Source organism: Dysidea avara, chromosome 2, assembly GCF_963678975.1.
Source record: "Dysidea avara chromosome 2, odDysAvar1.4, whole genome shotgun sequence".
NCBI lineage: Eukaryota > Metazoa > Porifera > Demospongiae > Dictyoceratida > Dysideidae > Dysidea > Dysidea avara.
In genome coordinates this window covers 43,409,305-43,436,631 of record NC_089273.1, presented here as the reverse complement: position 1 = coordinate 43,436,631, position 27,327 = coordinate 43,409,305, and the positions used below count along the sequence as shown (strand labels likewise).

General features: G+C 40.4%; 1 long non-coding RNA gene across 1 annotated transcript in view; it reads right to left on the bottom strand.

The window, feature by feature from the left end:
• LOC136247423 (uncharacterized) overlaps nt 1-27,327 on the bottom strand; it is a 137,948-nt gene continuing 110,621 nt past the window's right edge. The window contains exon 7 of the long non-coding RNA XR_010697521.1: nt 1-81. This is a non-coding gene — a long non-coding RNA (uncharacterized lncRNA). The remainder of the gene's footprint in view (nt 82-27,327) is intronic.

The following is a 27,327-nucleotide window of genomic DNA, read 5'->3' as shown; positions in this document are numbered from 1 at the left end:
CATGCACATTAGAAACAATCATCAGTTTAGTCGGTGACTTGTGGCTTCCGGATGAATGGTTTTGTATAGACGAGCTGCAGGCTATAAAGGAACATGTACTTGTAAATTACAACAGAAATTAAAAAAAATAAGAAACAAACAGTTTATATCTCACACAATGTTCCTTAACTGAGAAAGTTAAAGCACACAAACAGTTATTTCGAGTATCCCTTTGATGTGGTTAACACTCTAATTTATGAGGTATAAATGTGCCATGATTAAACCATGCAGACACAGACACACACTACATACACAGTATGGCTTTGAAGTGTACTAAGTGGAAGCAAATTTTGAGGTTAGTGCAAGATAATATCGTGGTTAGGGACTAAATGGCTTCAAACCGTTTGGAATGTGTTGGTTTCAATCATTAGACATTTATTCCAACATATGCATAGCTTTAAAAACATCACATTCAAAAGTGATTGTATTATATGAATATTTTACACAGGTTGTCTACACTAATGCACACGACCAAAAAAATGTACTAAATTTCTGGTAATGGGTGATATGAGCTAGCTATGATAGAGCGTGATCGTGCCAGTGAGTTCACTCCACCCGAGACTCCCTCAGTCTTCTCTCCAGTGCACAGGAATGGGGATTATTCCATCAGTAAGTCAGTTTTTGGGAAACATTCACGCATTTTCATAATTTGTGACACGAATTTCCGTTTATTTGAAATCCATCTGGACTTCGAAATATGCACTCTTCGAAATTTTAATCTTTCGAAATTCAGATTTTGTTTCTTGTACGAAAATTTCTGTTTCGAAAATAACCCGCTATAGGGTACGTAGACAAGTTTATACCTTCCACATTGAAGCTAGTATTGAAACTATCCACTAGTTCAGTGGCTATACATGTATATCTGGCACTCGATCTGGCAACTTGAAACAACCACCAGGTATAAATACGGTATATCCTCCTCTGATCTTGGCCATGGTACTAAAAGCGACTAAAAGGTCATTCATAATAGTTTGTTCCACAGAAAAACAGGTTGACCATGAGGCACTTAACTCATGTAAGCGGGGGCGCGTCATATTAAATAACGAGATTCATTATTTATCAGGGTCGGAGGTGATATCGTGGTATCAATAATAGTTCACTGTAGCTACAGGTGATGCGTCACTAGCCACTACCTGTCTGTGGTGATGTGTCACTATAGCCACTATCACTAGGGGTGGGCGGTATCTCGGTTATTGGGGCTAGCCTGAGCATAGATAAGGACTATATGTGACTGAATTTGACAAAACCCGGCTTCGACGCACAAAACTTCGTTAGGAGATATGGCGATTTTAAGTAATCATTGTGTAATAACTTCCCAGTGCCTACAGCTGTGCAAACAAAATTTGCACCAAGTATGCATCTATCTACTAGCTATCACTGAGTGGGTGTATACATTTCTGATACCCAAAATTAGCCCTGTTTTGGGCAGCTTTTCTCGAGTGGGTAATAATATCACAGGTGATAGTAATAGGGTGGGAGGGTGGGGGTGGATGGTGGTCTTAATATACGGGTATAAAATGGAGTAATATACGGGTATAAAATGGAGTAAGAAGACGATTGGAATCCAGAGGCCAAGTTTGGGCTCCCCATGGCCCTCAAATCACTCCAAATTGACCGAGAACACTATTGGTGAGCTCTCTGTGAAGTCCCAGCTCACTACACACCATTATCACAAAGCCATGGCCATTCAATGGCGCCAATCTCCCACTCGTGGCTTTGACAGGGTCGGAAGAAAGCTGCCACAGAAACCAGACTTGCCAGTCCTGAAGGAAGTACAGTGTGGAATGTGATAGTGTATTAGGCCAGCAATCCATTTCTGGTAAAAACGTAAGTTTGATTTTGTGTGTGTGGAAGCCTTGTTATGTGAAATCCGGTAACATATTATCTATGGCCTGAGCGAGCCCCACAAATTGCAGTAGTCACTCGTACGTCCGACCATTCCCGAGAGTTTACGTAACGAACACGGACAGCCCCACACTGGCAGTGCGCTCAACTGTACATTTTAAATTTAGTGCAAGTGGAGTCCCGCTTGTCAGAGCAACATGCTGGCTGCGTTAATCTGTTTTTTTTCTATTGTCTTTTACAGTTGTCCAGCACGTGCCTTTCTTTATGCTGGGGGTGGTAGGCAAGGGCAGTCCATCAAGCCCGGGTTTAATAAAATAAATTTTAAAAAAGAAAGAAAAAAAAAAAACAAAAGAAAAAAAAAACGACCGTACGTCTGACCATTCCCAAGAGTTTACGTAACGAACACGGAAAAAAGCCTTACCGTGATGGCTTAGAATTTGTCACTTGTCTCACAACTTATTCTTACATACATTACATTTAGATTGACATGGACAATGAAGACCGTCTTGGAAGAAGGGTGGGAGAAAACGAGACAGGGCGAGGAGGAAACACTGGCTAGTGAATTCCCGGGTGAATGGTAGCTACGTGTGTCACGTTCACGTAAACTTCCTGTACGAAGAAGACTGTATTTGCGCCACTTGGCTTAGAATTTGTCACGTGGGTTACAACTTCTTATCTACATAGACATGGACAAAGAAGACTGTCTTAGAAGAAGGCAGGGAGAGAATGAGACAGGGCAAGGACGGCAGCAGAAATGCAACATGAAGCATAAGCAAGTAGACACCTGATAGACGCCATGCACACTCGCAGAAGAGAGCATGCAGTTGGTCAATGGAACTGCAGAAGACAGGGAGGCAAGATTATGCTTCCACACAGTTATGCAGCTATATACTGGCAACCTCCCAACTTGAACTTTTTTCACATCCCTCCAGCTACCTCTAGAGTAGCCTGAGCATTTCTGTATGTATAATAGCTACAAACACGCACATTAAAATTAATGCGATTCATGGAAATACAGTTGATGCCGCATCGCTTTCTACACAACTCAGACTCAGGGGCAGAGGAAGTAATTGATATGAGGGAGGGCTGGGCTGACCCAGACTAATGGAAATTATTATTTTATTTATTTCTTATTATTGAAATGATCTACATTGTCTCTGGTTTGGTAAGGTGAGACCAAAAAAAAGGTCACAACCAGCTGACAATAGCTACCCACCTCACCAGCTACGAATTTATCCTGATAAACTACATAAAATCCTTACATAGCTCGCTACACACTGCTCTAATACTGTGATTGCTTTATTAGAGTGACTGCTCTATTAGAGTATCTCGATCTTGCATGACCACGGTTTTCAGCCCCACTCCAAGAAAAATAATTTCGCGTGATATCTTTCTGAGGGGGGGCTTCAGCCCCCTAGCCCCCCCCCCCCCCCCCCCCCTTTTCTGCCGCCTATGCTCAGGCTCGCCCAGGGGCGGTGGAGCAGGCCAAAGAATGAGGGGGCCAGGCCAGCTGTGAGTTGAAGACAAAAAAAAAGAGAAGGTCACAGCCTGCTAACAATAGTTGCTCTCCACCAATTATATCTCCTTATTTATAACTACACATACGTAGCCAAGTAATTTGCTACACTGCTTCTCTGAATACTGTGACTGCTCTATTAGAGTATTCAGATCCTGACTGTTCTATTAGAGTATCTCGATCTTTTCTTGCAAACAGTGTCCCAAAAAAGTGGGAGGGGGGGGGGGATGGACCCCCTGCCCCCTCGCCTATGGGATCGCCCCATCATGCTTTTAGCATCTGTCTAGTATCGTAAAACCATGATATTCTGATGTAACGATACCAGTATCAAAAATTCTTGGAAACGATATTATCGCGATATCGTGATTACCGCGGTGTTCTCCACTAATATTCGTATTAGCTAACTACTGTAAACATAGTGCTACTGTTTAGCTCCAGGAAAGATCGAGATACTCTAATAGAGCAGTCACTTTTATACTCTAATAGAGCAGTCAAGTAACTATCTAGAGCATTCATGCGAATATGAAAGTAGCTACTGAAGGGACATTATTATTATTGAGGAAAGGATATTCCTACACATTGTGGCATTATATGTGACCGGGCCTGTGATAACAGGGCATGTGGGCACAAACTACACTGCGTCACTCTACAGGTCATATCTCAGTGCTGGAACAGAATATTTGTATTTTGTTACTTGCATCATAGAGCCAATTAAATTCTTACTACATGCTCAAAATTGCATTGCCATAACATAATGGTACAAAAAGTTATGAGTGACGAACGTTTGGAAAAGTAGGCAAAAATCATGTGCCCACATGCCCTATTTTCGCAGGCCCAGTCACATATAGCTAATAAAATGTGTATGGGTGAATGAGCTTTTGATGCTATAGTTGGCAGTCTTTTAGTCATGCATGTAGAACTCCTGAATTTATGTCATGCACTTGGGTGTGTAAGACACATCCTCTCCATGCTTAATTGTAGGTCTGGCTAATGTCTATTATATCCATGTATAGTTCAATAAATGGTTAATGCCATGTGCATGTATTTTTGCATATCCATTCATGTTGCTGCAGGTTATATCACTTGTGTAGGTAAGTGTAGTTTCATAGTAGAGCATCTGTCAAAATATTAAAAAAATATCGTGATAATTAGTAATATCGAGATATTTCCCCATGATATATCGTGATAGTAAAATTTCTGAATCAATACTGCCAAGCCCTAACTATCACAGTGATGTTATTGGGATTAATTGAATACTGTCTCACCTATCAAATCATTGGATGGAAAGTGTTGTTTTCTTGGTTAGGGGCTCTGACTCCTGCTTTTCAAATGACATCGCAAAGTTTTATATTCTTATTTAGTTTGGTAAAGGTAATTGCAACTTTGCAAGTATTTAAAGACATTAGGAGGTAAATACAAATACATGCAATTTCTGAACTACAGATACAATTACTGGTAATATTTTAAATACAGATACTCATGTATTTGACCCCAAGTGTGGCTACTAAGCATTAAGCTGAATTATATATTCACTGCAATAATTTATGTATTATCTTAAATCAGGAAAAATTTGTTGTCAAAAAATTTTCGTCGCTGGCTGTATCAATGAAAATTACAATGATGCAATGAACTGCCTGTATTTATCATAGAGATGACAAACTATGACGAGTTTACAACTAACTTGATATCACACTTTACAAACAATCAGCACCACACTAGTTAGTATATAATTGTACCTAATACTGTATTCCCTCTTTTTTTTTTTCCTGGGCACACCAGCTGTGCTGACTGCCCAGTAATCATAAATAAATGAATTATTTAAACTATTATACGAATAATTCGTGCATACAAATATTAATGCATATATACCTATAGTTATTCTGTCAAAAATTTTTCGTCAATTATACAAGTGATTAAAATATGTAGCGTCGAAATTTTAGATGAAAGATTTACGGTAGTCTAGCATACACTGTTAAAACGAGGTGTTACAGGTACACCCATCGTAAAGGTGTTCATGTACACCCATGGTATTTACAACACCCTAGGGGAGTATTGTAGCACTTGGGGTGTTGTTGAACACCACAAATGTCATTTTACTCCCCAATAATAGCTAAGCCACTGTAAGGGTGTTTGCCTACACCTAGGTATATTGAAACCCACAATTGGATGCTTCTATTGAAAATTAGGTTATAAGTACAGTTTGCTAACTTCTATAAGAGTGACTTGGAAACAACTATGTGGTAAGTATAAGGTGTTGCAAATATATTATTGCGTACTGCTAATGTGCTTTGTTGTTGGTAGTCATTGAGTATAAATTGAAATCAACATGAAGGTTACTGGAATGCTATAGCAAGCCTACATTTCTTTTCAACAAAATGCCACCATGGAGAGCACTAGAACACCTTTATAGCTATTCCTAGAACACCCTTAGGGAGTGTTGCAATGCCCTTGTAACACCTTTTAGTTGCTCCTAGAGCACCCCTGGGGAGTACTACAACTCCCTTCAAAGGAGTTTAATTTAAACAGCAGTTAGAACTCCCCCAAAGGTGATTGGATTACACCCTATTTTTAACAGTGTATTGACTGCTTATATATTGCCTAACAACAGTGACCAGTGCTCTAGTATAATAAGCAATTAATGGCTGTCCACTATAGCATGTGTAATCTCAATGAATCAAGAATGATTATGATAAAACTATCATTGATGAACTATTACAACTGCATGGAAGATCTATAATACTGCTAAAGATCATGGCAATACAGTAGCTCATCTGTCAATCCATATAGAGATTCAGTTACAGGCCTCAATGGCTATGAATTCTGTATTCTGCAGAAATCAAGGTTCATCCCAGGTCAATAGTGAGGCTGACGAAACCAAATCTGATCCATTGCTTGATGCTCATGCAATTCAGGCTCACACCTGCAGTGCCCACATGATGCCCAAGAATACTGTAGGTACCTGTTACTTGCAGCTGTGAATGAGCTTATTCCAGTGATTGGCCATGAAATGTATTATAATACACTCATACAAAGTGCACGTGAAGTAGTTCCTTTTTGAAGTTCCAGTGACACATACATGAATTATAAGCCGTAAATTTGCTTTGATCATATAATCTGTTTTCTACGTACTATTGTCTAAAGAATTGAAGAGTACGTACTTACATGTGGCCTTAAGATTTTCCTGTCAAACCAGTGATTATTCTAGGATTTCTCCTTTGAGGGGAATCAGGAATTTGGGGGGTGACCAGGTGATAGTCTGCCATAGATGTCCAAGTTCACAGCTATGTTAAACACTTGAAATAGTTACCAAACGCTAGTTAGCCATTTAACGCTGTGTCATGAGTGTTGATTTTGATATTTGTCATTGGGTGAAGCCAGATTGTATGATCAGGCTCTCTGATATTAAATCTGGGGGATATTTGTGGTGACTGTGTGTGCTATTTTGAAAGTAGAAATTTTTACAAATTATACTTTCTGAGATTGACTTTATAAGGACAATTTTGAGAGTTATGCATGCTAGTTGGAAAAACTGGGTAGACTTAGGCTTTCAGATATAGCCATCACTATATGCATGAAATTTAGTTAGTTGTATATGTACCCTAGCAGATTTTAAAAAAATTAATTATCTGATACTGAATCTGAGAGCATTTTAAGGCTGCATTTGCAATTTTTAATGTGGGAAAATTTTTCGTATTAACCACTCTGAGCATGAATCTGAGAGCATGTTTGGTGTGCCATTTTAAAAACAAGCTTAACCTATAACAGTCTCACTCACAATTTTAGGAGGTGTGTCTGAGATTTTAGGGGGGGGGAAGTTCCCCCCTAACAGCCCTAAAATAAACAGTGTCAAACCCTCCAAGATTGGCTACAAAATGCACCCCAACATCTATCCTAGGAGTTGGCAGGGGCGCACCGAGGGGGGTTTCCGGACCCCTTTGGATTTTATTGTTGTTGAAACCATCATGATAAATGAGACATGTATATACATTTACAAATTCAGTAACCCTCGGTCACATGCGACCACAAGGCTGGTGATCAAGTGATACCAACGTGGGCATGGCAAGGGAGAAAAGTAATTACAATTACAAACAAAAACAACAATTACAAACAAAAACAACAATTACAAAACAAAACAAAAATATTAAATTACAAGTACATTATCACAACCACTCTCGGCAATCCCTTGCCATAAAAATCCTCTGGGATGCAGTCATACAAACCTTCGATGCATCATCCAGCATCCGTCGAACCAGTGACCTTGTGATATTGATGTCCTTATCAATAAAATGTAGTACATTGTAAGTGTTAGAGACTGAAAATTGCTGGAAGTGACCTAAAACGCTGATCTCAAGAGTCTCATAAAAGTTGGTAACATTTAACCGATCTAGCTCTGATAGAATTTGGTGGTATTCAGCCTTATTTTGTTTGCGGGATCTAGCCTGCTCAAGATGGTGGGCACTGTCCAATGGACATGTCAGTTCAAATAAAAGTATACTAGAAGTGACGGTATTATGGATAACAATGTCTGGTCTAAAGGGGGTCACAATCACATTAGGTGGAAGTGTAGATGGGGGTGACTCACTGGCTCGCAAGTTAGGAAGGTCAGCATAAACCCGGATATAGGGCAAGTCAATGTAAACCCTGATGAAACTGTCGACCAAGGACTGAATGACTAAATCACGTCGATAAGTGTACCTTTCCTGAGATAACGCAACCGGGCAACCCCCCAAGACATGAGCAGTAGTCGGACGTGAGGAATCACAAAGTACACATTTTGCATGACATTGTATATTCCACCTTCGCAAATTCATGGCAGTTGGCAGAGTGTCCGAAGCCGCCCGCAAAAGAAACGACAGCTGACCAGGATGCATACTGGATAGCAATCGGTTCCAAGTTCGACAAGAGGTCTCAAGCTCGGCAGAGTCTGCAAACTTGCACTGAACAGAAAGTGTTTGAAGGTGATCCTCAGAGGTAGATTTAACCTCGCTAAGTAGCTGAGTCTTAGCTGTCACATACAATGATCTCGCAGTAGGTAATGAAGAGAGTTGCTTCCTGGCTGTAGATAGGATGGAATAATCACAATCCTGAAATTGCAGAAATTCTTGCCCTAAATGTAGATGCACACCTAGCTCTTGGAGCTTAGGGTCTGAGGAAGCACTGATACATGACAACAAGCTAATCTTGGCCGCCCTTGTAACATTAGATACACTTGGACAGCATATCCCCGGGTAATAAAGGACTACACGTGTTGCACTTCTTGGTAGATGTAGCCATCTTTTCAAGTAGCGAGTAGCCATAGACTCCGTCTTCAATATGGCAGTAGGTGTAACTGCATCCACACTAAGGTGGAAACGCAACAGTGATAAAATGTAGTTTCGATGAATCCAAAGTTTGTATTCTCCACGTATGCGCAGGATGTCAGTAGCTGATAGTAATTCTGTTATCCGGCCTACCATACGTTTATTAGCAGATCTCTTTGTAGCACTTAATGATACACCAATGAGCTTTCCCAAAAACTTTGTGCCGCCTTCAGTAATTGACCTTGTAACACCTTTAGATAGAACTATTCCTTTCTGCAAACACTTAGAGCCGTCGAATAGGTACGATATACACTTCACAGGTTTGAAAGATAGATCCAGGTCACATGCTCTACGGTCAACTGTTTGAAGAACACTAACACGTATATCAAAGTTATCAGAAACCAACGTAACATCATCAGCATAACCCATCACTGAATGCTCACTGGAGTTAACTACTTTCAATGACGGCCTCCATTTAGCTTTACTGGTGACCGGATCTGTCTCAAGAGGAACGAATTTCCTAGCTCTTTTCTTTTACAACAGGGTAGCCACTGCGTCCTATTGAGATCAACTGTTTCATATACCACTTGTCCATTATCTTCACTGTACACAATTTTACAAGATCCATCTGTGTAGTACTCATCAACATAAGCTTTGTACCATCCTGGCAATTCTCCATTGTCCTCAGTCCATTTTATATACACATAGGTACCAACAGGTGGAAGCATCTCAGTGTCCTTGATCTTCAACTGAAACTGATAGCCGTATGAGGAGTTCAATGACTCTGCTAGCTTGAGAACAGGGTTGAACACAAGTAGGAAGATTATAGGAGAGTGTGTCTCCCTGAAAAACACCTCGTTTAAAAGGTATCTGGTCTGTTTCCCAAGAATTACCCTTAACGATGACAAACAACTGTGAATAAAAGGATTGAACGTAATCTTTAAAGAAGGTGGCACTTTTACTGCTTCCAGCATATCGAAAATCAGTTGGTGGGATACAGAGCCGAAAGCATTCTTCAAATCGAGGAAAGTCATCATCAGTGGCTTTCTATTTGTCAAAGCGTCCTCCATGATAGCAGATAGAGAGTATATGTGCTCAAACACGCCCGGCAAGCCAGAAACAAAACCCTTCTGGATACTAGTATCTATAACATTGTTTGCTCTCAAGTAAATCTCAAGATGTCGGCTCAGAATCTTATGGAATAGCTTCCCCACCACACAGGTAAGGGCAATTGGACGGAAGTTAGATGGATCACTGATATCACCAGATTTATGAATAAGCCTTAACCGGGCAACTCCCCAGCTAGGTGGAGCAGTTCCTGTCTCAAGTAATTTATTAAACAGGGTAGCCATGAAATGATGACTTGACGGAAGGTGGTAGAGATGATAATAGGTGATGCCATCCATTCCTGGAGCAGACTGCATAGAGCAGTGTTTCAATGTAGATTTCACCAATCCAGGAGTGATCTTCTCTGTGTTGAATAATGACGGATCACAATCAGGTATAAATTCATGGGTCCAATCCGGTAATTTATTGTAAGTAACTGTACTATCAGAGTAAGTTTCCTTAAAGTAACTGGTAGCAGAGCTATGATCGAAAGATGGATCAGGATTATCAGATGGTTGTAACTTCTTGTGAACATACTGCCAGGGATTCTTTCGGAACTCCTGCTCATTCTTACACATTTTCCTAGTGATCTGCTGGCGGCGATGACATTTTAAAACTTTATTGTGCGTTCGCACCAGTGTAATAAAATTCCCGTCATCGCCCTCCATATGTCTACGAGAAGCGTTCTTCATGTCAGTAAGGTTCTTCAAAATTGTTTCCATTCTACGAGGACGATGGCGTCCGTTACAGGTTGGCAAAGTTATCACTTCATACTCCAATAGAAGGTCACTCACAATGTGAGAAAACTCTCCAGCACCTTCAGCAGGACTCAACACATCCCTGCCGATCGAGTGGTGTAGCCAGGCTAAACGGTTACGAAGAATGTCATCCAAACGTGGCCAACACGGCGGCGGTTTAGCATATTGCTCTTGAGGGCGATGAGGAGACGCCATGTTCACCACGTCACGTGCGTTCTCCGATATACTCTAATCAACACACTACTTGAAACATTAAGAAATTGAAACTTCAGGTTTCCAGAATCTGGAATCTATCATGGAACAGGACATATTTTAAACTTTTATCTTAGTTAAATAATAGTTTCTAACATGATAGCAACATTTATAGCATTGTTCTGAATTATGATTTTGGTGAACAGATCGAGCTACTCTAATAGAGCAGTCAGGTGGTATAAAATACTCTAATATAACAATCACTTAGCTGTAGTGGAAACCCCTTTTCAAAATTCTTGCGTATGCCCCTGGTTGGGTATATATGTGACTGGATCTACGAAAACCGTTCTTATCGCCCAAGACAGGAAGTTTGATTTTTTCACACAAACACAAAGCTTAATGAATGCACTATCAAGTTTCACTGCCACAGTCGACCAGAGTAAAGTGGTCTGCTTTTGCTGGCTGCTTTTCTAGAGCACAGTGGCGAGCCGTACGAGTTGTCTGGGGTCTTGATGGAGCCCTGGCCAACCAGGAGATGGCGGTGTGTAGCTGTACAGCTCTGTGGTGTTGGACAATGGCCTGTGTTGTAAATTCCCTTTCATTTTAGCCAGTTCTGAGCCCTGAATGGCCTATAACTTGGCCTAATTCATCCCAGCACGTCTCTTTTCAATTTTTGACCATCTTTCCCGCCTTCCAGGGTCCCCGCCTCCCACCCTTCTGGAGCTCGCCTGATACAGACAACCTCGGTTTAAAAACTATCTAAAATGGCGGGAAACTTAGCTGTTGACTACTTCTTCAGTGGATGATCAGGAAGGTAAGAAATTGTTGTGAAACGTGTGAAAATTTGGTATGCGTAGCTACCACCATTGGCCAGCTACAACACACAGAATATTTAAAACCGACGTTTCTCGATACTTTTAAATGGGCGATAAGACCGGTTTCCCCAGAGACAGTCACATATTTACTTTGTGGCTTTACCTACAAATTGGACCAGAACACTAGTGAGTCCCACAGCAGAATGTAGGCCCTGATTCCCTGAAACAGTATACAAATTACCCGTGAAATGCTACCGTTAAACAAAGTGCAATAATCAGCTAACCTGTTAGCAGTGAAACAGGTTTTCAAATTTCCTGTAGTGGGACTATTTTTGCGAACAGAAACCAGACCCGTAACTTTACCCAAATTCAGATCTATCGTCCCTCGTTATACCCGGTAATAACAACCCTCTTTCCCTCTACAAACCTTCCCAATACTCCCTCCAATCACGTTAAAAGAATTTAAATCAGGCGCGCGGCCACAGCCGGTCTTCATGTCGGCGCGCACCTGGTTTACTGAAATTGTTTTCGTAAAACTGTGTGTGTGTACCTATCTTTGTCCGTACGCACCCACGTGAGCAAAATGGTAATAATGGTAAAAGCAGCTTTACGTAAGAAGTAAAAGTGAAATGAAGTCTGTACTAAATTTTTGCACAGGTGAACTATGCTCTGAGGTGGTGGTTTCTTTTCGGCGGACTGAAATACGGGTGTGGCGACTTTCCTCAGACTACCTTTCCCTTAAGGTTTTCAGGCATTTAGCAACTGAAAAACAACAGTGCAGGCCTCGTACACTACCAGAAATAGCCTATCGCTTCAAGTTGAAAGGGGGCGTATCCCTTACACACCCGAACGAAAATGAAGAGCAGCTGTGAGGCTTTGTCGAAAGAATTTGTGGGAAAAACACGTCAGTCACACTATAAAACAGTTTAGAAGATACTTCTGTACATAATGTGTTGGCAAAATCGGTTTGTTTAGCAAACGCTTCCTTAGTAGTGCATAACAGCGTAATTGAACGAATTACGAAAATTTCATGAATTACGAAATGAGAATTGGTTAATATTATTATTATCTACTTTACCAGTTAGGCACTGGAGGGTGTACACAGAAGGCAGAGCCTGTTCGAGGTGTTTACCCATAGCCTAGGAGCCTAAGTGAAAATCTTTGAGCTAAATATCCTAAAGTGAAACGGGACAAATACCTAGAAGGGGTGAAAAAAAGCCAACCCCATCGTGACTTGATCCGCAGGCCACCCATTTATTGCACAACCCAAAACTACCCTATTGTAAAATAGTAATACATAGTTGGTTAATTCATAGTAGTATATACTGTCTATAGTTAATTCCAGATGAGTTAGCTAGCTGCATGGCGCCTGGCTTTTAGAAGTAGCACAACATCAACTTGTTTCGAATAAATGTGCAACATAATAAAAATTACATTCATATACAATTACGTGCATAAATAATAGAATTGACGGTTTCTTTACTACCACCACCATCACAGTGACTCAACAAGGAAGTCAGAGGGATCAATACTGCAATGGTATTACGACAGAAGACAAAACAGTTTCAAACACACCATTGCTTACTTCTCCACAAAACTATCCCAACTGCTTTTACTCTGTCATCGTTTTACTGCTCCTGTTCAGCTTCATTTGTTTTAAACAAAAGTGACTACAGAATTGCAGTCGATTACAAAACAGTAAAGATAAGCATAGCTACCAAATACTTACATTTTCGCTTGTTCACAACAGATTCTATTCTACTGGCAGCTTCCATTATTCCCTTATTCCAATGATAATATTGTTACATACAAGGATTTCTACATAAAACACAGACATTAATACATGTCCCACCTACAAGACCACTCAAGGCTGATCACTGATTGGGAAACACAGATACATGAACCTTAAGGGAGGTTGCATATATATATATATATATATTATATACAATGCAACCTCCCTTATGGTAGAGGTTGCCTATACCTGCAGATAATATTATACTAGTGGACATCTAATCCCTACTCTTCAGTCTATAACCATAACTGAATTAGGGATTACATGTCCACTAGTATATTTGAAGGTAGCTATAGGCAATCTCCCTTGTTTCACAACTTTCAGGGTAGTCTTCTCCCTCAAGAATTTCAATCATGTGTCTGTACCATGTGAACAGCTAGCTTGGCTGAACATATCAGAAGAAATTGAGATCTGTAGCTTGGCAGCATTTCATCACCACTGTTTTAGTCGCCAGTGTATGCAACTGCAACCTCCAATAACATTTGGTTGCTCTCACACCTATAACACTCAGTGAAAGGCCTATTTTGCTAACAGCACTTACCATCATCTATAGCAATATTTTTGACATCGTGCCGCTTGCTGGTGGAATAAGTTACCATTTGAAGTGCCCCGCAAGAATGGAGAATTTGTTACTTTAACGAAGATGACTAATAATAGTTAATTTGTGTATTACTTAATTGCAATGCTTTGTATTAGTCATGTCTTGTATGTTTTTCAGTTTTGTAATTGTGTATTTATGCGTCTCGGTGTACTCTGACATGGAAGAACGGCTATGCTGAATGTCATGAGCTTAAACAAAAAATCAAATCAAATTCAGCTGTTCCCTTGTTTCCCTGCTTTTTTGCTTTGTTTGATCCCTAATCTTCGTAATTTTTCCTTCTACTTGCAATTGTTTGTTACTTTTTTATAACACAATTATTATGAGCACTGAGTCCACATGTACCATGCACAATAAAAAAAGAATGGCGCCAGGCATAATGATGCATTCCTTAAAATAAATTTGTATCTAAACGCTTCTGAAGTAGCTATGAAAGCGAACAGGGTATTGGCTTGTATGAAAAGAAGCTTTATCGATTTGAATGAATTTGTACTATCACGGTTGTACAAATCAATGGTTCGACCAATATTAGAATACGGAAATGTAATTTGGAGACCCCATTATGTATTAGATCAACGTAACCTTGAGGGTGTGCAACGGCATGCTACACAACTAGTACCATCTTTAAGAGACAAGTCTTACATAGATCGACTGACATCAATGAATTTACCATCTCTTTTGTACAGGCACAGACGTGGTGACTTAATATTCCTTTTCAAGATGTTGAACGATTACTTCAATCTGGATCACTCCAACTTTTTTATACAAACAATATACAAACAATATACAAACTAGAGGTCACGCATATAAATTACTTAAGCCCCCTGCCCACCTTTCATGTCGGGTCAACTATTTTGGTACTAGAGTACTTAATGATTGGAACAATCTTACGAGTGATATTGTAGGAAATTCTTTATTAAATAATTTTAAATCAGCTATAGATAATTACTTTTATGACTATAGATTTATGTTAATGTAATAATTATGTTCGTAGTTAATTTTTGTTCATTGCATCTAATTTATGTATGTATATATATGTAATTGAATGGGTGTACAGGCTTCTAAGCCTCAACCCAAATCACATCATAATCATAATCAAATGCGCACCCCAATAATCAATTACGCACTGAAAAGCGAGGTGGCCATTATGCTTTGTTAGTAGCTATGCTGCACTCGTTACACAGCGTTGCAAACGAAGAACAGTACAAGAAACTCCTTTGCAGTGAATCCAGTGGCTACGGTAAATGCGGGCAAATGTGTGACACAGCCAGAGGGAAGCCGTATCGTGCTATCGCAAATCGATACCTTGCGCGAAAAGAACTGGAACACAAAAGAGGACACCATGATACGTGCATTGTACATACTCGGGACGAAACAATGTCAAACACTTGAAACAGTGAAAAAATCAAGCTCGTAGCCGTACCCATTGTCGAGTTATGCTTGGCTGAAGGCATCAGTTAGTTAGTTAGTTAGCTAGTTATGTAGCCAGAATAAAATTCTGTTGAATAGATTTTTTTAAATTACGTAGAAACTTGTTGGAAGGGTTTGGGGTCACTCTGAAGCCATTTTTGGGCTTGGCTATGCCTAACCAATACTGCCAAGTTGCTATGCAAGAAATTTGAGGCTGGTTTTATAGTGATATTTTTGAAGAAAGTCCAAAACTGCATGATCTCTAATATACAGTACTACTGTACTGTATGATAGCTAACTATAGTAACTTAGTAGTGAAATATCATTAAAAATGCAATATCTGCATGAGTGTCTAATTTTTAAAACTTTCCTGTAGGGGCATGCCCCCAGACCTCCTAGAATGCTTGTGCTTTGCACTTCTCACACTGTGCAGCAATTGGCAGCACAATGCATAGCCCGGCTATAGTATCAATTTCAACATACAGGGCCGGAGGAGGGAAAATTGAGTTGGTCAGGCCATTGACTATAATGTTGAAATTGCTACTATATACATGCTAATGAGAGAGGAGCTGTTTGCACAGTGTGCAAAGCACACTCTGCAAAGTACAAAGCATGAGCATTCTAGGGGGGTCTAGGGGCATGCCCCCAGAGGAAATTTTTGAAAATTAGACACTCAGATATGCAATTTTAGTGATATTTCACTGCTAGCTAGCTATATAAATATGCTCAAGCCTATCTGTTGTTCTTCAGACTTTCTATACTATGTATAATTGTAGACCTGACATACAGGTGACACAGCATGAAACTTGCTGTATGGTTCATTTAGTTATAGCTAGCAATTAAAAGTTCAAGGGGGGTCTGGGGGTGCAACCCCCAGGAGCTGCAGAATTTTTGCAATTTAAAGGCTTGAAAATACCTTAAAATTTAAAATTGATGCTAAATTTTAAAGTAAAACTAGCTAGCAACTTGCAACTTTTCCCCCAAATTTCACAGAAAACCCATGCAGTATGGCCCCCTTTAGCTAGGATATAATTACTATACAGTGAATTCACACAGCTACAATAAAAAGCCACACAGCTACAAAAATACAGTATACTACTATACTGGTTTGTATGAAGTGAACGGATCATCACGTAAATATACTGGTGGACAGTCACGAGACCAATCAATATTCGAAAATGGCACGATGTGGGTGAGACTGAGAGTTTGCTCAGTATCTCGACAGGACAAGTGGGTAGTTGAAGAGGAGTGATTTCTACTCAACATCTCATCCAGATGGCCACCATGTAATGTATGGGTGTACAGCTTCTTGCCGCGGAATGAGTCATCTGGTTTGTCACTGCCGGCCCTTCGCCCATGCAGTAAAAGAAGCCAAGAGAGACAAGCTAAGGAATGCTAATGATTATTTTATGAAGATTGAATTGTGATATATGTGTACTGGTTTAGAATCAAAGAAGGCACCTGCCTTACACGTGATAAATGCCAACTGTCAGCACACGTGATACTGTACGTAGAACCCACAATCATTTCTGTACAAAACGATACGAATTCTATGCTGTACTGTAAGGTAATTGGAGGTATTACATGTGTGGTTCTGTGCTTTAGTTAGGCTGAGAAACTAGGTAACTACTCGTGTCATGTATTTTCAATAACATCTGTAAAATGTACGTAGCTACATGTAGATGTGATCGTCCAAAGATTGCATGAGAGTAATGTAGTTCGAGCTGGTCAGCTAGTTGGTTCAACTCCAGATTATTGGTCCGGCTCGGGCCTGACCAACCGGACCGTCTCCTCCGGCCTTGACATATATAATGGCCTTACCAACTCAATTTTCCCTCCTCCGGCCCTGTGAAGAATGCATTGTACATACTGCGGTATGCCTAAAGGCACCTCTCAGGCCGAAGTGACGTTGAACAGTAAAAAAATCAAGCCCTAGCTTATTCTTAGCCATTATTGAGTTATGCTTGTCTAAAGGCATCAGTCAGTATACTTCATATTAAGAAAAAGCAACAGATCCCAGCCAAGAGAAAGGTCTATCTACAGTAGAAATCAAAATAAAGTTAACATAATGTAATTGTAATTACAAATTGTAGTTTTTCTGTGATTGCTTTGTATAGAAATTTAATGCCTTTGATTTTGTTAATTACCAAAACTTTAAATGTCACATGCTTCTTCAACCGCTCTACATAATATTCAAAACATTACACCTACATTGAATGTGCTATAAACAAAGTACAACTGGTAATACTTCGGTAATTACTCAGTACTGTAATTACAATACAAAATGTTAACTTTGTTTTGCACTCTACTATATATCATAGAGCAAATGTCGAAGAAATCAAAGAAAGAATTCAGAGTTTTCAAAAATCTTTTTTTACAAAACAATCTTTTAAACATACTGTTGAGGAAAATTGGATACAACTGAAGAATTACATACTAACCACAATTGAAGAATTGGTTCCAACCAAGGTATAGCAACCAACAAAATCTTCCTTGGGTCAATACAGCATTGAAGCATACGATGAAGAGGAGGAAAAAGATGTACAATCACGTCAAGTCAACTGGGAGCCCCAGCACCTGGGCAATGTACAGAAAGATTATAAATGAAGTAGTTGCAGAGTTAAGAACAGCACATGACGCCTACTGTCATCATCTCTTTAACTCAACAAACACCAGCAACCGCAAAAGATATTGGACTTACATTAAGAAACTCAGATGTGATCATTCAGATATCAGTACCCTTCGTGTCAATGATAGAATACTTACTACTACCACTGACAAAGCAAATACATAAAACCGGCAATTTTTATCTGTTTTTACTCATGAAAACTCTGATATTCCCTCTAATCAGTTTCCAAAGATTGATGATATTAATTTTTCTACTCACGGTATTGAATTTATATTGGAAAAATTAGATCCTAGTAAAGCTGCTGGTCCTGATAGCATCCCTATACCCGTATTCTCAATTAAATCTTCTGCTACAGAAATTGCCTCAATATTGCAAATCAAGACACACGGTAGTGTGTCGTGCGGCCCAAGAAGCCGGCACGTAACACCCGTGAGTATATTGACAGGAAGAAAGAAAACGCAATTTTCGCACCTCCGTAGTTCTGTGCTTCCTTGATGAAACAAGACGATTTTTGCTGTAGACATGTCCTCCAACTTCATCACTCCACATTCCAAATTTGGGCAAAATCGCTTCAAGTGTTCCCGAGATATGCGACTTCAAAAATTGGCTTAGTTTGTTATTTTTATTTTTTTTTTTTTTTACAAATTAATGAAGTAAGATAAAACAGTACATAATAAACAAAAACAAATTATCTTACATATGGACCTCAGCGACCTGCACAGCAATCGGTGCCTCAGCAATGGGACAGCGCAAACTGGACCTGGCACTGCAAATGCACATAATTGCAGACCTCAAACAAAGAGAAGCTCAATTTACATCTCAGGCATTCCATCACTATTCCATAGGAAAGAATGTGCTTTGCACTCAAAAGGTTGGCCAATCTCTTATAAAACTGAGTAGCAGCATCACCCATTCCACCAGTAGTAGTAAAAATTAAGGGAGTAAATGAGGCATTCTCTACTTCATGAACCCGTTGTTGGTATTGGGTCGAACTGTCCCTGTTGATGTTGAGACAAAGCTATTTGCCTTGCCTGTGCGGCTAGGAGGCCTTGGTGTGTTTGATCCTTCGATTGTTGTGTCACAGCAGCGTTCCTACTCTGTAAGAAGTAAATGCTGGTCTAGTTGGCTTGATTATCTCTCAGGTACATCAACTAGGTGACTGTCTTGATGCACAGGTTCAGCTGCGATCCAAGTTTCACTCTAGGAGCCATCAAGAGCAACTTCAATCTGTCAATCATTTGTTTGATGAACTTTCTCCTAGCATGCGTTCCTCAGTCATGTTGGCTCAGGAGAAGGGTGCATCGAATTGGCTCTCTTGTCTTCCATTGAAGTCGCATAATTTTGTGCTTCATAAAACTGCTTTTTGTGATGCAATTGCACTTCACTATCATTGGCTACCATCTGCCTGCCCTACTTCCTGTGCCTGTGGTCACTCTTTTATCATAGAACATGCTCTGTCTTGCCCAAAGGGTGGGTTTCCTTCTCTGAGACATAATGAAGTGCGTGATCTAACTGCCAATTTACTTTCCGAGGTCTGTAACAATGTTGTCACTGAACCCCACCTTCAGCCTCTTTCTGGTGAGACCCTTCAATACAAAACAGCTAATCGTGATGATAACGCAAGGCTTGACATTGCAGCTAATGGTTTTTGGGGAGGACGATTTGAGAGGTCATACTTTGATGTCAGAATTTTTAACCCTAGTGCACCCTCAAATCAACCCCTACACTCTGCATACCGACGTCATGACAAGGAAAAGAGACGTGAATGAAGGAAAACAGATTTAACAAAATGTTCAAGAGGAAGGAAAAGGTCTGTAGAACAAGAAGAAACACGAAAAAAATAGTTCCATCGGAAAGAGAGACCATGACAAAAAGCAGCATAGGAAGCATGAGGTTGTGTTTCGGTAAAGAGGCTCAAGGTCTTAAGATCATCAATCCAGCCATCCACTTTACGTCTCAAAAATAGCTGTTCAAAGGCAGGAGTGCCAATTACACCTCCCAGATAACGGTGTCCTTCAGCAGTAACCTGAATGTCACAGTCTCCAAAAATTGTTCTAGCATCAGTTAAAACAGTTTCCTTGACTATCAAGATAGTTTTAGTAGCATTTGGAAAATAGCCATAATGGGGCCCTACGGAAGATAACAAGTCCCACCACTGCTTAAGCTTGGTAAGCTTGCCACCAGCAGCAGAGTCATCAGCATACCAGCACTGCTTTACTAGACCAGTAAGACGAGAAATCAAGGGCAAAGTACCGATAGTGCACATAGCCATAGCGAGAGGATCACCCTGGGTAGTCCCTTCCCTAGAAAAGATGGTACGACCTCCAGTAAACAAAAAAGCATCAGTACGGTAAGTGTTAATTAAAATGGGAGCAAGAGAAGGGCAGAGGACCTCAACGTTTCGGAGTGTTACTTGACGATTTAACTCATTGAAGGCATTCTTAGCATCAACAGGGAGAACACCATCAACCTCAGGCAAGTCAAATATTTGTTTCATTGCATGGACAGTAGCTTCACAACCACCCATTTGACCAGCACATAATTGAGAGGATCCTGCAGCCTGCTGTAAATCATGCCCTATAATTCTCATAACAGCCTTTCCAATAATTCTTCGCAAAACTTCATCCACACCAATAGGGCGAACACCAGGACGCTCGTCAAGAGGAATTAGGCGACAAGCACAGTAAGCAGATAAATATTTTGAATTAATATAAGAGGTGGAAATACGATGGGCAAAAGCAGAAACAGCTGCACACAAGTCATTAGAAGCATCACCAAACGCTGTACAAAGATGTCTCCAAGCATGAGCATCAAGACCAGTAGGGCCTGCAGAGCCACTTATCTGCATGACCACTGATTTAATTAAAGCAGCATATTTTTCTTCCTCTTGTCGCACACTTACAAAAACTGCTATAAAACGCGAATGCCATATCCTATTTCCTTGAAATTTGGCACACAGAATGAGGGTTTAAAGGCACATCTCGGTACCAACTTTGGCTGGAATACGATAAACAGGCAAAGAGTTATGAGCGATTATTCACGAAAAATAGCACCAATATATTGTCACGCCTACAGGGTAAACCGCGTATGCGAAGAAGCTGAAAATCGGTGGATGAATAGGTTAACTATTGAACCTCAAACCTATTGTAGTTTGAAAGAAATCGAGGTAATAACCAGGAAGATACAACGAAAAAACCAACAGTGTGTAACAATTACGCAATCGAGATTAGCTAATAAAAAAACTAGTGTTGCACCGATATGCATAATTATTATTTTCACTTTTACCGATACCGATGTTTCACTCATTCCTGTAGCCGATATGCCGATATTTACCGATATTCTTCTATTCTGTAGGTCAGGGGAGAAGGAGCAGAAATCATCTAAAGTTTATGTGCGCGTATAACATCAGTTGAAATAATTTAATTACTTGCGTGGGCGTCCAATTCTACAATGTTTGCTACCAGTGTGCCACTAACCCCTTACATGGAAATGAAAGCCAAGTAGTTATAAAACACCTAAGTAAGCTTCTCAAACGGAGTTTTGGTGGGATTCCAGACCCTTTCCTAATAGTGATTGGTTGATTGCGTAAGTGGCCAATAAATATACACAGCCTATTATAGCCTTGCAGCCACACTATTCACAACATACCATTAGGGAGAGGAAGTTTCCATAACACGAAGTTAGGATATTACTGTATACTACTGTACTCTAAATGATGCACATTTTCAGTAGCATTACACAGTTAGGCAGTTAACTCATTGGAGTGATTGGAGTGATTGGAGTGATCTGAGTGATTGGAGTGATCTGAGTGATCTGAGTGATTGAAGTGATCTGAGTGATTGGAGTGATCTGAGTGATTGGAGTGATCTGAGTGATTGGAGTGATCTGAGTGATTGGAGTGATTGGAGTGATCTGAGTGATCTGAGTGATTGGAGTGATCTGAGTGATTGGAGTGATCTGAGTGATTGGAGTGATCTGAGTTATCTGAATGATTGGAGTGATTGGAGTGATCTGAGTGATCTGAGTGATTGGAGTGATCTGAGTGATTGGAGTGATCTGAGTGATTGGAGTGATTGGAGTGATCTGAGTGATTGGAGTGATCTGAGTTATCTGAATGATTGGAGTGATTGGAGTGATCTGAGTGATTGGAGTGATCTGAGTGATTGGAGTGATCTGAGTGATTGGAGTGATTGGAGTGATCTGAGTGATCTGAGTGATCTGAGTGATTGGAGTGATCTGAGTGATTGGAGTGATCTGAGTGATCTGAGTGATCTGAGTGATTGGAGTGATCTGAGTGATCTGAGTGATTGGAGTGATTGGAGTGATCTGAGTGATCTGAGTGATCTGAGTGATTGGAGTGATCTGAGTGATCTGAGTGATTGGAGTGATCTGAGTGATTATAGTGATCTGAGTGATCGGAGTGATTGGAGTGATCTGAGTGATCTGAGTGATCTGAGTGATCTGAGTGATTGGAGTGATTATAGTGATCTGAGTGATCGGAGTGATTGGAGTGATCTGAGTGATCTGAGTGATCTGAGTGATCTGAGTGATTGGAGTGATCTGAGTGATTGGAGTGATCTGAGTGATCTGAGTGATTGGAGTGATTGGAGTGATCTGAGTGATCTGAGTGATTAGAGTGATCTGAGTGATTGGAGTGATCTGAGTGATTGGAGCGATTGGAGTGATCTGAGTGATTGGAGTGATTGGAGTGATCTGAGTGATTGGAGTGATCTGAGTGATCTGAGTAGGCACCGGCCGATTATGCCGGCATAATTTAAAGCATAATAGGTGGCCAAAAGCATCAAGCATAATGCCAGCATAATAGGGACGATGTTTGAAAAATTAATTAAATGCGCAATACGCGCGCCTGAAAGAAAGCAAATATTCACTGCCAATAGTATTATTAGTGCATTTTATAATCAAAAACACGTAATACAACTTATGAAACCGTTTCTTTGTTGGTTATTCACACTTTGCAGAAATAAGATCGAGATACTCTAATAGAACAGTCACTTACTCTAATAGAGCAGTCAGGAAAGGTTGATATACTCTAATAATACAGTCACTTCTAGAGCATAATTTTGATTTTGAAAGCATAATTTTGAACATAATAGGCTTAATTTTTGAGCAATGCTCAAAAGCATAATAGGTAAAATTTCGGGCATAATAGGCCGGTGCCTAGATCTGAGTGATTGGAGTGATCTGAGTGATTGGAGTGATCTGAGTGATTGGAGTGATCTGAGTGATTGGAGTGATCTGAGTGATAGGAGTGATCTGAGTGATCTGAGTGATCTGAGTGATCTGAGTGATTGGAGTGATCTGAGTGATCTGAGTGATTGGAGTGATCTGAGTGATCTGAGTGATTGGAGTGATCTGAGTGATTGGAGTGATCTGAGTGATTGGAGTGATTGGAGTGATCTGAGTGATTGGAGTGATCTGAGTGATTGGAGTGATCTGAGTGATCTGAGTGATTGGAGTGATTGGAGTGATCTGAGTGATTGAAGTGATCTGAGTGATTGGAGTGATCTGAGTGATCTGAGTGATTGGAGTGATCTGAGTGATTGGAGTGATCTGAGTGATTGGAGTGATTGGAGTGATCTGAGTGATTGGAGTGATCTGAGTGATTGGAGTGATCTGAGTGATTGGAGTGATCTGAGTGATCTGAGTGATTGGAGTGATCTGAGTGATTGGAGTGATCTGAGTGATTGGAGTGATTGGAGTGATCTGAGTGATTGGAGTGATCTGAGTGATTGGAGTGATCTGAGTGATCTGAGTGATTGAAGTGATCTGAGTGATTGGAGTGATCTGAATGATTGGAGTGATTGGAGTGATCTGAGTGATAGGAGTGATCTGAGTGATCTGAGTGATCTGAGTGATTGGAGTGATTGGAGTGATCTGAGTGATTGAAGTGATCTGAGTGATTGGAGTGATCTGAGTGATTGGAGTGATTGGAGTGATCTGAGTGATAGGAGTGATCTGAGTGATCTGAGTGATCTGAGTGATCTGAGTGATCGGACTGATTGGAGTGATCTGAGTGATTGGAGTGATCTGAGTGATCAGAGTGATCTGAGTGATTGGAGTGATCTGAGTGATTGGAGTGATCTGAGTGATTGGAGTGATCTGAGTGATCTGAGTGATTGGAGTGATTGGAGTGATCTGAGTGATCTGAGTGATCTGAGTGATTGGAGTGATCTGAGTGATCTGAGTGATTGGAGTGATCTGAGTGATTATAGTGATCTGAGTGATCGGAGTGATTGGAGTGATCTGAGTGATCTGAGTGATCTGAGTGATCTGAGTGATCTGAGTGATTGGAGTGATTATAGTGATCTGAGTGATCGGAGTGATTGGAGTGATCTGAGTGATCTGAGTGATCTGAGTGATCTGAGTGATCTGAGTGATTGGAGTGATCTGAGTGATTGGAGTGATCTGAGTGATTGGAGTGATCTGAGTGATCTGAGTGATCTGAGTGATTGGAGTGATTGGAGTGATCTGAGTGATCTGAGTGATTGGAGTGATCTGAGTGATCTGAGTGATTGGAGTGATTGGAGTGATCTGAGTGATTGGAGTGATCTGAGTGATCTGAGTAGGCACCGGCCGATTATGCCGGCATAATTTAAAGCATAATAGGTGGCCAAAAGCATCAAGCATAATGCCAGCATAATAGGGACGATGTTTGAAAAATTAATTAAATGCGCAATACGCGCGCCTGAAAGAAAGCAAATATTCACTGCCAATAGTATTATTAGTGCATTTTATAATCAAAAACACGTAATACAACTTATGAAACCGTTTCTTTGTTGGTTATTCACACTTTGCAGAAATAAGATCGAGATACTCTAATAGAACAGTCACTTACTCTAATAGAGCAGTCAGGAAAGGTTGATATACTCTAATAGTACAGTCACTTCTAGAGCATAATTTTGATTTTGAAAGCATAATTTTGAGCATAATAGGCTTAATTTTTGAGCAATGCTCAAAAGCATAATAGGTAAAATTTCGGGCATAATAGGCCGGTGCCTAGATCTGAGTGATTGGAGTGATCTGAGTGATTGGAGTGATCTGAGTGATTGGAGTGATCTGAGTGATCTGAGTGATAGGAGTGATCTGAGTGATCTGAGTGATCTGAGTGATCTGAGTGATTGGAGTGATTGGAGTGATCTGAGTGATTGGAGTGATCTGAGTGATCTGAGTGATTGGAGTGATTGGAGTGATCTGAGTGATCTGAGTGATTGGAGTGATCTGAGTGATTGGAGTGATCTGAGTGATTGGAGTGATTGGAGTGATTGGAGTGATCTGAGTGATTGGAGTGATCTGAGTGATTGGAGTGATCTGAGTGATCTGAGTGATTGGAGTGATTGGAGTGATCTGAGTGATTGAAGTGATCTGAGTGATTGGAGTGATCTGAGTGATCTGAGTGATTGGAGTGATCTGAGTGATTGGAGTGATCTGAGTGATTGGAGTGATTGGAGTGATATGAGTGATTGGAGTGATCTGAGTGATTGGAGTGATCTGAGTGATTGGAGTGATCTGAGTGATCTGAGTGATTGAAGTGATCTGAGTGATTGGAGTGATTGGAGTGATCTGAATGATTGGAGTGATTGGAGTGATCTGAGTGATAGGAGTGATCTGAGTGATCTGAGTGATCTGAGTGATTGGAGTGATTGGAGTGATCTGAGTGATTGGAGTGATCTGAGTGATTAGAGTGATCTGAGTGATTGGAGTGATCTGAGTGATTGGAGTGATCTGAGTGATTGGAGTGATCTGAGTGATTGGAGTGATCTGAGTGATTGGAGTGATCTGAGTGATTGGAGTGATCTGAGTGATCTGAGTGATTGGAGTGATTGGAGTGATCTGAGTGATTGAAGTGATCTGAGTGATTGGAGTGATCTGAGTGATTGGAGTGATTGGAGTGATCTGAGTGATAGGAGTGATCTGAGTGATCTGAGTGATCTGAGTGATTGGACTGATTGGAGTGATCTGAGTGATCTGAGTGATCTGAGTGATTGGAGTGATCTGAGTGATCTGAGTGATTGGAGTGATCTGAGTGATTATAGTGATCTGAGTGATCGGAGCGATTGGAGTGATCTGAGTGATCTGAGTGATCTGAGTGATCTGAGTGATCTGAGTGATTGGAGTGATTATAGTGATCTGAGTGATCGGAGTGATTGGAGTGATCTGAGTGATCTGAGTGATCTGAGTGATCTGAGTGATTGGAGTGATCTGAGTGATTGGAGTGATCTGAGTGATTGGAGTGATCTGAGTGATCTGAGTGATCTGAGTGATTGGAGTGATTGGAGTGATCTGAGTGATCTGAGTGATTGGAGTGATCTGAGTGATCTGAGTGATTGGAGTGATTGGAGTGATCTGAGTGATTGGAGTGATCTGAGTGATCTGAGTAGGCACCGGCCGATTATGCCGGCATAATTTAAAGCATAATAGGTGGCCAAAAGCATCAAGCATAATGCCAGCATAATAGGGACGATGTTTGAAAAATTAATTAAATGCGCAATACGCGCGCCTGAAAGAAAGCAAATATTCACTGCCAATAGTATTATTAGTTCATTTTATAATCAAAAACACGTAATACAACTTATGAAACCGTTTCTTTGTTGGTTATTCACACTTTGCAGAAATAAGATCGAGATACTCTAATAGAACAGTCACTTACTCTAATAGAGCAGTCAGGAAAGGTTGATATACTCTAATAGTACAGTCACTTCTAGAGCATAATTTTGATTTTGAAAGCATAATTTTGAGCATAATAGGCTTAATTTTTGAGCAATGCTCAAAAGCATAATAGGTAAAATTTCGGGCATAATAGGCCGGTGCCTAGATCTGAGTGATTGGAGTGATCTGAGTGATTGGAGTGATCTGAGTGATTGGAGTGATCTGAGTGATCTGAGTGATAGGAGTGATCTGAGTGATCTGAGTGATCTGAGTGATCTGAGTGATTGGAGTGATTGGAGTGATCTGAGTGATTGGAGTGATCTGAGTGATCTGAGTGATTGGAGTGATCTGAGTGATCTGAGTGATCTGAGTGATTGGAGTGATCTGAGTGATTGGAGTGATCTGAGTGATTGGAGTGATTGGAGTGATTGGAGTGATCTGAGTGATTGGAGTGATCTGAGTGATTGGAGTGATCTGAGTGATCTGAGTGATTGGAGTGATTGGAGTGATCTGAGTGATTGAAGTGATCTGAGTGATTGGAGTGATCTGAGTGATCTGAGTGATTGGAGTGATCTGAGTGATTGGAGTGATCTGAGTGATTGGAGTGATTGGAGTGATATGAGTGATTGGAGTGATCTGAGTGATTGGAGTGATCTGAG